The 17,388-nt window shown below is 47.6% G+C and overlaps 1 protein-coding gene across 3 annotated transcripts in view; it reads right to left on the reverse strand.

Moving 5' to 3' along the window:
• Positions 1-17,388, reverse strand: part of KAZN (kazrin, periplakin interacting protein) — a 1,011,580-nt gene that overhangs the window by 339,527 nt on the left and 654,665 nt on the right. The window lies entirely within an intron of this gene.

Below are 17,388 nucleotides of genomic sequence, written 5' to 3' on the forward strand. Positions count from 1 at the left end.
CCTAAACGTTCCCAACTTTGTCTGGCCAACGTCCATCCCACTGCTAGATGGTCAGCTGATGAAGGCTCGGACCTCACCTGCTGTGTTCATCCCTGAGTCTGTGGCACCGAGCACAGGGCACTAGGGAGGTGCTCAGCAGATGCCTGGTGAACAAATAAGCAAAAGAGTGGACATGTCAGCTGGGGTGATGGGGATGGGAAGGGTGAGAACATGGACAGAGGCATGACTGGAATTCCAGAGTCCTGGGCATGTCTGGCCACTTCCTCTCCTTTTTTTTTTTTTTTTTTTTTTTTCTCTTTTCCAGATGTGCTGTTTCTTTTTTTCTATTCTCGACATTCCAATAAAGGGCACCAGACCCACTGACCCCTTGCTTGGTCGGTGACAGATGGGCGAGCAGAGGCATCTGGGAGCTGCCTGAGTTCCTCTCCGAGCTGGAGAGGTGGAGGGGGTCAGCCAGCAGGCTGAGGCCAACTGTCATCTTAAAGGCACAGAGCTTGGGAGAGTTTTGCACTTTTAGCACAACAGAGGTCCTGCTTTTGGAGGGAGACCCATAAACAATGGCCCCATAGCTTAACAGGATTGAAATATGATGCTATTCAAAGGGAATGTCAAAAGGATTAATAGTCCATCTCCTCCTATCCTGGTGCTAACGCCGTGCTACTGCCTCAAGTCAAAATCACACTTAGCCTGCGTGCTACATTTTAAATCTTCTCTATTAAGTGCAGACCATCACCATCACAGCGTGGGGCAGGCTCTCGGGACCCCTCTGTGCATTAGCACAATTCTTCAGTTGGGCCTTTTTAATGGGGACCCAGCTGAGCTCCTGGATGCAGGCACAACTCAATACGCTGCATCCAGAAATAAATATCTGGTCCCTTTCCTGGAATATACTCCTGGATGGATCCCGAAACCCTCAAGAAAAGCAGGGTGCCTTCAAACATAAAGTGACAGTCGTGGATATTGTTGAACGCCAAGAGTCACATGCATGATGGAACTGAATCCTGCCATACACCCCCCCTCCCCCCCCCACACACAGATTCATTGGGGGAGAGGGAAGTCAAGGTAAGGGGGGTGGAGCATTTAAATAAAGAAAATCTAAGCATCCATGCGGGCAGCGAATCTGCTCTGCTGTTCAAGGGCAGGTTAAAATAACACCGGACAACAAACCCAGCGCCAGCAGATTGAAGAGTTTCATATCCAACACTGGGATATTCGCCTTGGAGAGGCGGTTCCCGAAATGCAGATGAGACCCAGAGATGAGGATTCTCCACGTGGCCTGCTGCATAGCGGTGAGCAGCCCTGACTTTTAGAAGGAGGGCGACGTGGTTTCCTTGCTTCTTGATGGCAAGAAATGATGAATTCCATTATCCTTCCCTTAGCATCCCACTGCCAGGAGAAACAACCGCCTCTCTTGCTCGGGTGTTTTCTCCCTCCTCAGCTTTATTGAGGTGTGACCGACAAACAAAAATTATAGACACAGAGGTCTACAAAACGAAGTTTTGATGTACATCTACATTGGGAAATGATTACCACAATCAAGTTATTTAACATCTCCTTCACCGCATAGAGTTACCCTTTTCTGTGTCTGATGAGAACGCTTGAGATCTACTCTCTTAGCAAATTTCAAGTACGCGGTACATTATTATTATAAATAAATATTATTTATTTAACTAGGCTCCACGTTGGGCCTGAACGCACGGCCCTGAGATCAAGACCTGAGCTGAGATCAAGAGCCGGACGCTTGCCCCGCTGAACAACGCAGGCGCCTAGACTAGATTATTATTATTACTACGTGCAGTCACAACACTGTATGTGACGCCTCCAGAACTTACTCAACTCATAACTGAAAGTACGCACTATTTGACTCCATTTCCCCATTTCCCACACTTCCAGCCCCCGGAAACCACTACTGTATTCTCTCTTACTTTGAGTTCAGTTTTTTTTTTTTTTTTCAGATTTCATATATAAATGATATCACAGGGGATTTGCCGTTCTCTGGTTTCTTTATTTCTTTTTTAAAGATTTTATTTATTTATGCATGAGAGACATAGAGAGAGAGAGAGGCAGAGACCCAGGCAGAGGGAGAAGTAGGCTCCATGCAGGGAGCCCGACGTGGGACTCGATCCTGGGACCCCAAGTCATGCCCTGAGCCAAAGGCAGATGCTCAACTGCTGAGCCACCCAGGCGTCGCTGTCTGGCTTATTAACTTGGCGTACTGTCTTCCAGGTCCGTTCATCCACGTTGTTGCTAATGGCAGGATTTCCTCGTTAAGCCTGAAATATGTATATATAACAAATAACAATTTCTTTATGCATCTGTAGACAGTCCCTTACTTAGGTTGTTTCCATACCACGGCAACAATGCTGTAATGAACACGAGGGTGCGACTATCTTTCTGAGATAGTGATTTTACTTCCTTTGGATAAATACCCAGAACTGGGATTGCTGGAACACATGGCAGTTCTATTTTTAATTTTTGGGGGAACCTCCACACTGTTTTCCACAGAGGCTGCACCAGTTTGCATTCCCACCAACAGTGCAAGAGGGTTCCTTTTCTCCACATGCTCGCCTACACTTGTTATTCCTTGTCGTTTTGATCCTAGCCATTCTGACAGGTGTGAGGTGATGGCTCACTGTGGTTTTGACTGGCATGGCCCCGATGAGGAGTGACGCGAAGCATCTTCTCATGTATCTGTGGCCATGTATGCCTTGTTCAGAAAAATATCTATTCAAGTCCTTTGCCCTTTTTTAAATTGGGTTTTTTATTTTTTGCTACTGAGTCATGGGAGTTACATATTTCGGATGTTGATCTCTTATCAGATACTTGGTTTGAGAATATTCTCTCCCATTCTGCAGGTTGCCTTTTCATTTTGTTGATCGTTTCCTTCGCTCGGCAGAAACTTTTTAGTTTGAAGTAGTCCCACTGGTTGAATTTTGCTTTTGCTGCCTGTGCTTCAGCTGTCAAATCCAAAAAAATCATTGCCATGACCAACGAATGTCAAGGAGGTTTCTCCCTGTTTTCGTCTGTAGGCTATTTTATTAAGAGAGGCAAATAAGAAGGAGGTGATAGTGAGGTGGATAGTTCTTTTGTTCTATTCAAGTGGTCAGACCAAAACAGTTTGAGGACCACTGCTCTTTGGAGAAGAGAGGCATTATCATTCCCACTTAACCTCGCAAATCAACATGGAGCTTTCAGACACCAAAGTCAGTCAAGGGTGGTTACTCAGTGATCTAAGTAGAGACATATTTCCATTCCCTTTAAAAATTACCCCAAAGATACAGATGCAGTGAAACACTGGAACACCTGCCCCCCCAGTGTTCACAGCGGCAATGTCCACAATAGCCAAACTGTGGAAGGAGCCTCGGTGTCCATCGACAGATGAATGGATAAAGAAGATGTGCTCTATATACACAATGGAATATTCTTCAGCCATTAGAAATGACAAATACCCACCATTTGCTTCCACATGGATGGAACTGGAGGGTATTATGTTGAGTGAAGTAAGTCAATCAGAGAAAGACAAATATTATATAGTCTCATTCATTCAGGGAATATAAAAATAGTGAAAAGGAATAAAGGGGAAAGGAAAGAAAATGAGTGAAAATATCAGTGAGGGAGACAGAACACGAGACTCCTAACTCTGGGAAATGAACAAGGGGTGATGGAAGGGGAGGTAGGGCAGGGGGTTGGGGTGACTGGGTGATGGGCACTGAGGGGGGCACTTGATGGGATGAGCACTGGGTGATATGCTATATGTTGGCAAATTGAACTCTAATTTAAAAAAAAAAAAGACACACTTTAAAAAAAATGGCCCTTGAAAAAAATTTTTTTTTAAAAAAGGCCCTTGATAAAACCAAACTGATGTCCACACCTGATTAAAAAACTGACACACAGAGACACCTAACTCTGGGAAACGAATAAGGGGTAGTGGGAAGGGAGGTGGGCAGGGGGTTGGGGTGACTGCGTGATGGGCACTGAAGGGGGGCACTTGGCGGGAGGAGCATGGGTGTTATGCTAAATGTTGGCAAAATTGAACTCTAATAAAAAAAAATTAAAAGAAAAAAAAAAAAAAGAAACTGACAGACACAGGATGCCCGAGTGGCTCAGTGGTTGAGCATCTTCCTTTGGTTCAGGGCAGGATCCCAGATTCCCAGGATTGGGTCCTGCATCGGGCTCCCTGCAGGGAGCCTGCTTCTCCCTCTGCCTGTGTCTCTGCCTCTCTTTCTGTGTCTCTCATGAATAAATGAATAAATAAATCTTTATTAAAAAAAAGAAGGAAACTGACAGACATAGAGGAACGTCTGTGATGGGTTCTATTACTCACTCAGGTGGTCGGGATCTACTGTGTGCTCCTCACCTGGCTCATCTCATGGAAGGCTCTCCACAAAGAGAATAAACAGTTATGCTTAAAGATGATGACAGTAAAACCCCATAAACCCAGAGAATTTTTGTTGATATTTTATTTTATTTTTTTTTAATTTATTTTTTATTGGTGTTCAATTTACTAACATACAGAATAACCCCCAGTGCCCGTCACCCATTCAGCCCCACCCCCCGCCCTCCTCCCCTTCTACCACCCCTAGTTCGTTTCCCAGAGTTAGCAGTCTTTACGTTCTGTCTCCCTTTCTGATATTTCCCACATGTACATGAGAAGACACCTGGAAAAATATATATAGTATATACGTCTGTGTATTAGCATAGGCATATATGCATGATATGTGTGCATATATATATATACCCACTACACACTTTGTATATATATATAATATATATTCACATATATATGCAAAAAGCTACACAGATAAACATATGTATGTGTGTTGTTTATGTATTTTAGCACGGTTGTGTGTATATCTGTGTGCACACACACGTACGTGGGATCACGGTATATACACTGCTTCTATCTTGCTTGGTTTGCTTATTATTTTTTTGTTTTTTTGTTTTTTTGTTTTGTTTTGTTTTTTTTGGTTTGCTTATTAATACATTGTGAGCACATCTAAGATGAATTGGCCACATTATTTCTGAGACACCAAGACATAAAGAGTAAAATCAGGGCTTTTTTTTTTTTTCTCCTCACCTAACATTTGAAAGTACTGAGCTATCCATCAAGAGTCAGAAATTCCCAAAGCTCTAAAAAATTTAACATTCAGCTAAATATCTAAGTCAGCACTTGTTCTGTCAGCAGAGTAATCCCTAGTCATGACTAAAAATTATATATTTGCCTTTAATTGCCACATCATTATCCCTATACACCTGAGATATAAATGTAAATTCAATATTAGCTATTAAAATATGCATTTGTTTTCTAAATGGCCTTCTCCAGCAAATGACTCTGCAAAATTAGGAAGAATAATAATGGACCAGGAGTGAGAAATAATAACCAGGTATCCCAAGATCTCTGTAAATCACCATGTACACCCTGTGTGTGGTGGGGTGGGGGAGTGTAATTATACAAAAATAAGATAAACCACTGTGCGGCCTCTGGAGTCTGCCTTCTTGAATGAATTATGGATATTAGAGGCCTATCTAAGGCGAAGTTATTATGGACTTTTATGGCTGGTGTACAATGGTAGTCTGAATAAAAGAATCCTATTCTGCTAAGAAAAGGTTTGGGGTTCGTTTTGGGAGCAGTATTCCTTTCTGGTCAATGGCTTTGGCCAAAAGCAGAGTGCAACCTTCCTTCCCTGCCTTGATTTAAAAGAACTGGGGAAGGAGAAAGAGCGTGAAGGAAACCCCCTTACATCTCCGGGGGCTGCTGTCACCCCCCATCAGTCAGCCAAGCCACGGATGGCCCTGGGGACAAGGAGGGGGCCTGTCATGACGTTCCATTCCGGGCTGGCCTTGGAGAAGGGCCAGCTCGGGCTTCTGCATGCATACACAAACGTGCTGCATCCTCTGCCTGTCTCCCCGACGTCTGCTTTGGCTTTGTGGCCTCCTTAAGCCCTGAGCCTTCAAGAAAAACATCAGACGGCCACCTCAGGGTCACTGTCATGTGGGACTTCGCGGAGTCTATGTTTATAGGGCCTTTTGGATATTGCAAGCACTCCAGAAAGACCAGACAAGGGGAAAAAAAAACAAAACAAAACAACCCAAAGGCCCACAGATGCATAATTCATGACCAGGGCTGCAACTGCCGAGTGTGACAAGCCTCCTGGATGAAATGTGCGGCCCACTTTCATTTGCTCATAGAGGGCAGCCTTTATCCGACCGTAGAAAATGATGGTGTCAATGCAGCAGGTTGCTTTGGCCAGGAAGGGAGGTTTGTGCTGCCAGAGGGTCTCGGGAATCCCCTCCAACGTTGAAAACATACGCTGTCAATACGCGGGCAGCTCTGAAGGGGCCCCTCCACCATCCAGTGAGTCAGTTTCCCAGAGAGAAGCCGGCAGCCCTGCAGGCACTCGGATGCCCGCTTCACTCCGTTTAAGGAAAATAACCCCGTGAAATAATGTTCTTTTGCTCGGTGACACACGTGCCTGGCTTTGCACACAGCCTTTGTTTTGCACTAGCCAGACTCGACGGGTCCTTGCCATCTGAGGGTCTCACCAGGCCCTCTGCCCCCAGAACAAGCTGAACTTCATGAACCGAAGCTTTAGCACATCCCTGTCGGGGCCTGATCAGTCCCCAAGGACCGGGCTCTTCTGGTCCTTGCCATCTGGTGAGGGGAGCCTCGATGACGCGCTGGGCTCTGGGCTGCTGCGGGGCCCTGCACCTGCTCCTTCTCCTTCGTGGCCACTTAAGGTTTCACTGGGAAAACCACTCCCGGTTCTTCCAGCAGAACAAACTGGGTCCTGCTGAGGAGTAATCCAGACTGAGCTGCCCTCCCGCGTTTCACTTATCAACTCCCCAAAATCCCAGCTGCCTCAAACGTGGATTCCCCCCAACCCCGGGGCAAACATCTGTCGGGCTCTGAGTGTTTCCGCGCCGTCTGCATCCCCAGCAGCTTTGCCCCCAAGCCTCCCCCCAGAGGCGAGCTCACGGATGAGGCCCGTTCTACGATCAGAAGTGGGGGGGCAGAGGGGATGTCACTCGTTTTGGTGACCATCACGTGGATGGGAGTCACTTGTCAGACCAGGTCCTGAGCACGTCTCCATTTCTTTTTTTTTAGATTTTATTTATTTATTCATGAGAGACAGAGACAGAGAGAGAGAGAGAGAGAGAGAGAGAGAGAGAGAGGCAGAGACACAGGCAGAGGGAGAAGCAGGCTCCATGCAGGGAGCCCGATGTGGGACTCGATCCCGGGTCTCCAGGATCACGCTCTGGGCTGCAGGCGGCACTAAACCGCTGAGCCACCTGGGCCGCCCCAACATTTCCATTTCTAAGTTTCACAAACTGCAACACAAAACTCAGAACGGTTTCACCTACAAACTCTTAGACCAGCCTTCCTTTTTACAGGAAAAAAAGTTACCTTGCCCAAATTCATAATCTCCGTTGAGAAGGGAAATCGGGGCATTACTTTGCTGCTCTGCATGCAGGATAACAGGTAACAGCATCCACGCGTGGGGAAGGGGTGAGCCCCGGAAGGGTCAGCGCCCCTGAACGGTCAGGGCCTCGGGGAGCCCTCGCCCCTCCCACACCCCACGCATGCCCACAGCTGCGGGCAATCTGGTTGCGCTTCCTTCTTTGCTAAGATTCCTCCACTGAGATGAAACGGAATCAAAGAATTGCACGGAGCAGCCGCTCCTGCTGCCACAGGATTTTGTCCCCAGCAGTGACCGAGCCCAGCGCTCTTCCTCCCACGCCTGCCCGGCCACCAGAACACCACTTGGCCAATGGGCAGCGTGTCCATGAGCCTGTCCCGCGGGTGCCAGAGGCTGGCTATGAAGACGTTAAAAGCAGGGACACAGTAACAGCAAAGGATCCCAGAGGAGACGTGTCCGGGTTGTGGGGGTGGACAGAGCCAGACGGGGTCGGCCTGATTCCAACATCAGAGGCGGGTGTCAAGTCCCTGCCCCCGCCCCCGCCCCCCGCAGCGGGGGCGCTACAGGGCTCCAGCGCAAGTCACTGGCACGGGGCCAGCACGCAGACTTTGGGCTTCATGCTGGAAATGAAGAGAATAATTCTTGCCTCTTGGGTTTGCATAATTAAAACTGAAGAGCAGGATTTGCCTATCAACTTAAGCCCCATGAAAATGCATAGAACACTCTTAAAATATGAGTCATGATCACACGGATAAATCACTCAGGGCTCCTACCTCCTACTTGCGGCTGAGTCCCCTGACATACGACGCAGGTACAGCCAGTGTTCCGGGGTCAAATCCCCGCCCCTTGGCAAGATCCAGAGGCCCCACCGGTGGGAGCTTGTCTCCATCTCCAGACTGCTGTTCCCCTGCTTCTATCCTCCGTCCTGGCCTCAGCAAACTCCCTGAAGCTCTTCTAATGCACCATTTTTAAAAAATTATTTATTTATTTATTTATTTATTTATTTATTTATTTATTTATTTATTATTTTTAACTGCACCATGTTGCACCTCGCCTTGTGCTTTTGCTCAGGCTGCCCTTAGCACCTTCTCTCCTTGTTTAATCCATGCTCATCCTTCCCAGCTCAGTTCAGGCATCCTCTCCTCTGAGTGTGTGTTAATAGGCCCAAACCCTACACACGGAGCTGGAGAAGCTGCCCACCCTCTGGGCCCCTATATTACCCTGTATTTACCTCCCTCATGGCATGTACCGTGTGCCTGCTGCCTCCCCTCTCTTGGCCAGTAAAGGGTTATGCCCAAGTTCTGGGACTGCAGTGGACCGGGCCCGACCACAGTAGGCATGCCATACATGTTACCCAACAGGCCCTTTTCACTCCAGCTTCCTAAAAGGCTGCCATTTTGATACCGAAGGAATTACATACCAGCCAACTTGCCAACCAACACATCGTTTAAAAACAAGCAAATAAACCCCCAGTAAAAATCAGGAAGGCTACTTTTTAGATGCTGGTAACCACAGTGTAAGTTGATCAATCTTCCATTCAGAGAGGAGTAGGAACTGCCTTGTGGGAGCTGCATGCCAGCCATTCCCACATTAGTCTGCTGATGGGTCTCCAGACACCGCTCATCGAACTAGTACTCCTGGGGTGAGCTCCCTTTCCTAGCCACCTCTGCAGGGAGTTCCGTATCAAATGGAAGAAGGAACCAGGCCAGTCCAAGGGGGTGTTAATAGCTTGGTTAATAAGCTCTGCTTCCGTGGAAGCTTTTTCCCTTTTCCCCCAAACAGAATTCGCTAGAGTCTAGTCTCAGGCACTCGGAACCAACGTGGAAGCCTCAGGCCCTGCATCCCCCCGTGTGAAGTTCTTCATTGATGTCTGATCCCTGTTGCTCTCATAATCCCAAACCTGGAGATCCCTGAGGGCCAAGGCCAGTGTCAAGGCCATTCCTTGGGGCCTCCCTCTAACGCTCTGAGATTGGGCAAAGCAAGAGGAGAGAGATTGACCAGAATTTCTGTTAACTCATCTTTGCTAGGAGATGTAGAGCTGGGCTGACTTTGCTATGATTTTTCAGATGTTCCCATGGTCTATACGAAGTGGTAGTTCATTAATGTCAAAAGAAGTTAAGGAAAGGTAGGATTAAAAAAAAAAAAAAGGTGGGATAAAGGTATCATTTCCCTTTTTCCATGAAGGAAGCTCCCAGGCTGGGGAGGAGTAGAACTGCATATATTTGCCTAGAGTCCCTTCCAACAACATAGGATGGTGGTGTCAGCTCCTGGAAGCCGGTCACATTGGAGGGGGTGTGCTTTACACACCCCGGCATGGCTTCCGAGAGTGGCAGACTGGGGTCGATGGGGAGTAGTGCAGGACCAAGAGGGAGACACCGTCATTCAGGACCTGGGGTGATTTACTTAACCACTTTGGGTTTCTTCCCCTATATTCAACAAAATGGGAATAATACCTACCTCATGGTATTATGAAAACTGAACACACACACACAGAAACCACACCCACAATTCATCATCAGTGACTTCCAGCTTTGAGTTTCTTTAAAAGGAGAAACAACTACCCCTTCTGGAATTCTGTGGTTCTTCCTCCCCTGCCATCATCTTCCACAGCTGTTGAGACATATCTAATTGAGCAGCACTTTTTAAAATCAAATTTACTCTTATCAAGTCTTTATCTTAGCGTCATTAAATAACCATACACGTAACATTCAACTTGGTTTCATTACTTGACTGTACGGCCAGCATAAACAGGTTTGGGGATGAGTGCAAGGGACTCTCAGCAGGCGAATGACCTGACTGCTTGGAGCTGAGGAGCCCAGGCATGGTGATGGGTGGATGGCTGACCATGAGCATTCAAGAGGCCCTGGGTTTCTGTGGGAGACACTGCCGGTTACTGTGCCCACACACCCTTGTCCTTGGCACGTGGCTGCACGTTGGCCTGACTTCCAGCTGCCAATGCCTTCATTTCTTTGCCTTCTCTTACTGCCGGAGCTCACTCTGCCACCTGTACAGCAGGCCAGGGGGCCACAAAACTATGTCAATTCTCACACCAATAACGATGGGAACTGGTGTATAAATACCCTCACTCCCTCACCTGTAAGGCTGGAGGACTCTGACATATGTTCTGCGTGGGCTCCCTAAGTTTCCCCGACGGGATTCAGCTCTAGTCTGCTACAGTGGTAACTGGCTTGGAAGGTCAGTGTTCCCTTCACCTCTTAGATAAATTATATGCTACTGGATCATGATCCCATTTGCTTTCAAAGGAACCCAAACTAAGGATTCAATGCTAAGTTTTACTCTGGGAATGGAGAACATGGGTCAATATGGCACTTTGGTTACTTGAAGGTCAGCATAGCTACAAGCCCAGTCTCCCAAATGTCTTCATTCTAATCCCTGGAACCTATGCGTGTACTACATTACATGGCAAGAGGGACTCTGTAGACGTGATTAAATTAAAGATCTAGGGGCACCTGGGTGGCTCAGTGATTGAGTGTCTGCCTTTGGCTCAAGGTGTGACCCCAGGGTCCTGGGATCAAGCCCTAAATCGGGTTCCCCAAAGGGAGCCTGCTTCTCCCTCTGCCTATGTCTCTGCCTCTCTCTCTCTGTCTTTCAGGAATAAATAAATAAAATCTTTAAAAATAAGATCTATCTTGAAGTGGGAAGATTATTTTAGATGGTCTGGGTGGGCCTGATGTCATTGCGAGAGTCCCCATAAGAGAGAGAAGGGAAATCAGAGAAGAAGGCCATGTGACGGCAGAAGATGTGAGCAGCAGAGTTGGAACAGGAAGATGTTGCCCTTGGTTCTGAAGATGAAGGAAGGGGCCATGAGCCAGCTCCTCTGGAAGCTGGAAAAGAGAAGGAAAGAAATTCCCCCCTGGAGGCTCTCAGAGGAATCAGCTCTGCTGACACCCTGATTTTAGCTCCATCAGATTCAGTCTGGACCTCTAGCCTCCAGACCTGTAAGAGAATAAATCTGGGTTGTTATTAGCCACTGTGTTGTAGTGGACATAACTTATCCCCATTTTGTGGATGGGAAAACTATTACTCAGGGCGAGTAGAACAGCTTGGCTCTGACGTCAAAGAGCTGGCAAATGGCAGAATTGGGATCCAACTCAGTGTGTCCAATCTCAACAATTAATTCTCCCCCACCCACACCCCCAACATTGACTTTAAGAGGCCACCCTGCAAAGCCACCACCTGGGGGTTGGTTTTCCCGTGTCTACCATGTCATTTAAAGGGTCAACAAAAAAAGAGACATGTCAACCCTTGCAAAGGTGATAGGAAAAGTTCACAGGTGCTTCATATGGGGCCAGAGCCTGCCTTGGGACCTAAGCAATAAAACCTGCTTAAATGAGAACACAGGAAGTTTTGCTGATTCTGTTCTGGAGTGAAGCAGGATCACCAAGACAACTCTTAAGAGTGCTTCAGAAGAAATACAAATGCTCCAGTGAGTTAGAAAAATGAAGTTGCTACTTAAATGTTATTCAAGAATTACTATGTACCTTTCGGGCTTCCTACTAGGTGCCAGAGAGCTGCTAGATGCTGGGGGATCTGAAGAATAAGGAACAACAAGAAACGATAACTGCCTCAGCAACGCCGAGGATGCAGGGGCAGGAGGTGACACGCACACACACAGCAATAACTAGGATACGACAGGATGTGCGCCGTATTCCGCAGTTAGCCTGGGGACCTTGCCGGGGCACCTACTATGCACCAGGCGATAAGCTGGAGCTGGAGAGAAGATAAGACAATCACTATCATGAAGGAGCTGATGGCCTGATGAGGTTAATAAACAGGTAACAAATAAGGGGCATTCATTCTGCTTCCCTTTACTTAACAAATATTAGGGAATGTGCTCTGCATGTCAACACTGTGTCATGGATGCTACAGCGATGGAGACATTCAGGAAACTGAAGATTGAATGGAGAGTGCTCAGGACCCCCTGGAGGGTCCAGGAAGGTCTCACGGTAACTCACGATGAGGTCCAGCAGCTGGGGAGCATCCCCCCTCCCCCACGGAGAAGGGGTAAGAAGTCTTTGCACCACGTCTCCGCATTAACATCCCATGAATACAGTTTGTGTGTTGGACCTACACATCTTTGGGACAGACCATGACGGTCTAATGTGGGTGACAAGAGTTTGAATTGCAGGTTTGATGGTTTCTTTGCACTCCCAGAGCAACTCAGTGCCCAGGCGGCAATTAAACTCCACCCGTTGTCCTCAGGTTCATTCCCACCAGAGACACCTGGCAGTCCCGGCTCCGCTCCGTGAGGCCGCTGCGGTCAGAGTCAACACGGCTTTCAGCTCGCATTTCCCATCCCATCGCGCATTCAGCAGGCACTTCCTCTCAGGTCTGATAGGAAACTTGCGGGATGTCAGATATGACAAATACGGTTTTAAAACAGCCAAGGGAAATATAAACAAAGAGATCTGCTTTTAGACTCTGGTATGAACAGTTCTGGAAAAGGCAGCGGAAAGAGGATCTTAATGGATTCACTGGGAAACCAGTTCAAAGGAGAGAGAGTAGGTGCTGATGGTGGCAGGTGAGGGGCTCACACTCCTGATGCATCCCATCTCTTACAGGAAACACAACAGTGAAATCTACTTTGTGTTGAATTATCTGCATTTTGAGGTCTCCCGGACCTAGGATATCATGCGCGCTGACACAGCCCAACGGGCCCTGCATGAGTAAGGGAAGAATTTATAGAGTTTCTGGGTCGGGTCACTGTACGTTCTTTTCAAAACTCCTTCTATTAAATTTTATTTTATTTTTGTTTTATTTTATTAAATTAAATTTAATTTTATTAGATTATTAAACTCCTTTTATTAAATTATTTTTTCCCCTCTCTTCAAGAAAAGCGAGAACAAGATGTGCATACACACAATGGAATATTATTCAGCTTTAAAAAGGAAGGACATTCTGACACGTGCCACAGCGTGGATGGACCTTGAAGATACCGCACGAAGTCAAGTAGGCCAGCCACAGAAAGGCTGAATATTGTATGACTCCACTTATATGAACTACTTGGAGCGGACAAATTCACGGAAACAGAGAATGGTGGTTACTAGGGGCTGGAGGAGGGGAGAGGGCAGTTGGTGTTTCCTGGAGATAGAGTTCCAGTTTTGCAAGACGAAAAGAGCTCTGGAGATGGATGGTGGTGATGGCGGCACAATCACGTGAATGTGCTTAATGCCACTGAACCGTACACTTAAGGATGGTTAACGTGGTAAATTCTACGTTACGTATATTTTACGTGTAACTACTGCAAACACCACCTTGGAGCTGAAACAGAGTTGTGACGTTTTGGAGCTGAAAGGGACTGGAGTCAAGAGCTGGGCACTGAGGGGGGCACTTGGTGGGATGAGCACTGGGTGTTATGCTATATGTTGGCAAATTGATCACCAATAAAAAATTGAAAAAAAAAAAAAGAGCTGGTCAGTGCAGAGTTGCCACAGAGTCAATGCTGCAATGAATCAGCGAGGGGCAATCCAGGCGTCCCAGTCCTACATATTTCCCCAGGAGAAATGAAAACATCACCCTCTAAAAGACTTGCGTACAAACGTCCAGAGGAGCTTTGTTCACAATAGTCTAAAACTGGGCCCAATCCAAATGTCCATCATTAGAAGAGATAAACTGATTGTGATATATCCGTACAATTTCGTAATCCTCAGTTACAAAATGAATGAATACCGAAAGACACAACTTGGACGAATCTCAAAACTGTTTTTCTGAGTGAAGGCAGCCAGGCACAAGGCGCACGTATTGTAGGACCCGTTTCGGTGAATGGCAAAACTCGTCCCTACCGACAGACCTCAGAAGAGTGGTTTGATTGGGGGGTGGGAGGGTGGGGGGTGGGGAAGGTCAGTAAGGGGAAGGAGCACAAAGGAATTTTCCACGGTGACAGAAATATTTGGTATCTCCACAGATGTATGGATTACACGGGTGTGTGCACGTGTCAAAACTCATCAAACGGTCCACCAAAGATCTGCGCGTATCGCCGTATGCGAGTTCCCTCACAGTTTTTCAGAAAGGTAATTTTTTTAAAAGATTTTATTTATTTATTTATTTATTTATTTATTTATTTATTTATTTATTTATTTATTTATGAGAGAGAGAGAGAGAGAGAGGCAGAGACACAGGCAGAGGGAGAAGCAGGCTCCATGCACCGGGAGACCGACGTGGGACTCGATTCCAGGACTCCAGGATCACGCCCTGGGCCAAAGGCAGGCGCTAAACTGCTGAGCCACCCAGGGATCCCCAAGAAAGGTAATTTTAAAAAGAGTCACACAGGGAGCTTATCAAGAACATCATCCCCCAGAGCTTCTGGCTGGGGAGGCCTGCAGCGGTGGCCCGGCACCTGCAGGCTTCAGATACGCACAGGCGAGCTGCATGGTGAGCAGGGTCTCAGCCATGATGCTCCGGAGGCAGGAGAGTCTTCCCTGCAGCCCCTCCTCCCCGCAGCCTTCACCCTGGAAGGAAGCAGGTGCTGCCGCCTTGGACGTCAGCTCACAGAGCACAAGTCACTTCTCAGGTGTGCTCACTCATACTAGACCAAGCCCCTCCTGATGCAGAGGCCACGAATGAGGTCCTTAGGAGTGCAGACTGTGGGGCCTGTGGGTTCAAATCCCAACTCCTCTCTGACTCACTAAGGAGGCGTAGGCAAGTTCCTGGGCCTCCGGTTTCTTATCTTAACCCTCCCAGGGGTAGCTAATTCCTCGAGAGAGCAAACAGCTCTCCTGCCAGCCTGCCTTTGACGTGCATACCCAGCAATCCGGAGCCCATGCCCCCAACCAGCTCCTTTATCAAAGCCTGACATAGTGAACCAGTATTGCCCCTAAGTTACCCCACGGTCACGAACTGGACAGTCGGGAACCCCCCGGATGGCCCAGAATCCACCCAAACTAGTCAACACATATATATGTATTTTCCTGTCACCACTAGCAGCTTTTTGATATATTGGTGCAGGCTTCGAAACTATTTTGGACTTGGCAGGTCACATCCTGGGCCCCCGTCACAGATGGGAGCTGGCTCACAGGATCCCCATCAATAAATGATTCTTGAAAGGGGCCTCCCCACGTATGATATAGTTGTAAAGCTGAATCGCAGCCCTTCCTGGAGGGAACCCTGGAGCAGCCTCCCTAGGCTTTGGGGTGGTGGGTGCCTGTCAGCACCAAAGCTTGGGAATGTGTCCCTGTGGTATCTTAGAGCCTTTCATTAACTCTTGGAATTCTTGGATTCCACTCCTAACCCCCTAAGCCAGAGAGACTGGCTGATGGTCTCATGGGTGAGCAGTTGATGAGCCAGTTGATTTATACAGCTTGGAAGTTTCCCTTAGACGGACCATGGAGATCTCTGCCCTTCCAGTGGGAGTCTGGCCATCACCCTTTAAGTTCCAAGAGCCATTTCAACACTGGTCACCTCCCAAAAATAAGACTGATTGTACCCAAAACCTTGAGCCTGCGCAATAGCAGCATATGGCTGAGGTAAAGGTCTTGGCCTTGGGGTCAGACGGACCACGGCTTGGGTCCCAGTCTAGCCTCTCAGCAGCCCTGGGATCTTGGTCATATGACTTAAGTTCTCAGGTTCTCAGTCTTCTTTTTTAAAAAAAAAAATTTTACGATTTTATTTATTTATTTATTTATTTATTTATTTGAGCATATGCATGAGAGAGAGAATGAGAGAGAGAGGGGGAAAGAGAGAGAGAAATAGAGAGAGCACAGGTGAGGTGGAGGGGCAGAGGGAGAAGCAGGCTCCCCACTGAGCAGGGAGCCCGATGTGAGGCTCCATCCCAGGGCCCTGGCCCTGAGCCAAAGGCAGACGCTTAACCGACGGAGTCACCCATGGTGCCCCATTTCTCAGCCTTCTTTATAAAATAAAGGTTCATTATGTGAACCGAGGCATGCAAAGCTCCCGTCATAGTGCCAGGCACACAGTAGGCACTAAATAAACGTTGAAACGTGAAGATGATGCTGTCGGTGATGATAATACTCCAGCTGTATGCATCGTCACAGCTTCTTCAGCCATCTCAGACATTGAATGTTTGGGTGCTTATTTACTTTATTATTGAGATATAATTCATAGCAAAAAAAAATGCAGCCTTTTAGAGCGTATATTCAGTGGTTCTCAGTATATTCAGAAAGTTGTGCAATCATCACCACTGCATAATTTTCATCAACCCCCAAAGACACCCTAGACCTATTAGCAGTCACTCCTCATTCTCCCCTCCCTCCAGCCCCTGGCAACCACTAATCTGCTCTGTCTCCACGGATTTGCCTCTTCTGAGTGTTTTGTAAGAATGGATTCACCATACGTAGCCTTTTGTGTCTGCCTTTTTCCACTTAGCAGAGTGTTTTCAAGGTCCGCCCATGTCATAGCACGTATTAGCCCTTTTTCTTGCCTGATAATATTCCATCCTGTGGACAGACGGCTTTTGTTTATCCACTCATCCCCTGCTGGGCCTTGGGTTGTCCCTGCTTCCTCGTTCCCATCCATTCTTTCACTTGACCCTCACGACCTTCCCTAGAGGAGGACAGGACAGGTGTGATCTCATCCATCACAGGGACGGGAACCAAGGCTCAGGGAGGGGACGTGGCTCAGGGATCCACACGCTAGGGATCAAGGTCAAGCCTCCTGACCGAGCTCAGTCAAGGTCGCAGAGTGAGACCGGGAGGACAGGTGTGCTGTGCTCATCGGAAGAATCCAACAGCATATTAAGATCATTTCAGCCTCGCCCTTGCGGGCAGAGGGATGAACATAATTAAAGATCATCTTGCTTTGTAACCCAGCAGGGTGGTCAACAGCTGACTCCAAGTGGATTAGTGCCAGCATCTAAGGAGGGAAGACAGCTTATTCTTACTAACTAGAAAACCCAGGAAAAAATCCAGTCTGCCCGGGGACTCTCAGGTCGCGTGTGCCCGTCCCCCTCCCTCCGCCATTCCCGACGTGTCACCTCACAGTCTCCTTTGCCTCC

The sequence above is a fragment of the Canis lupus genome, chromosome 2 (genome assembly GCF_003254725.2).
Source record: "Canis lupus dingo isolate Sandy chromosome 2, ASM325472v2, whole genome shotgun sequence".
Lineage (NCBI taxonomy): Eukaryota > Metazoa > Chordata > Mammalia > Carnivora > Canidae > Canis > Canis lupus.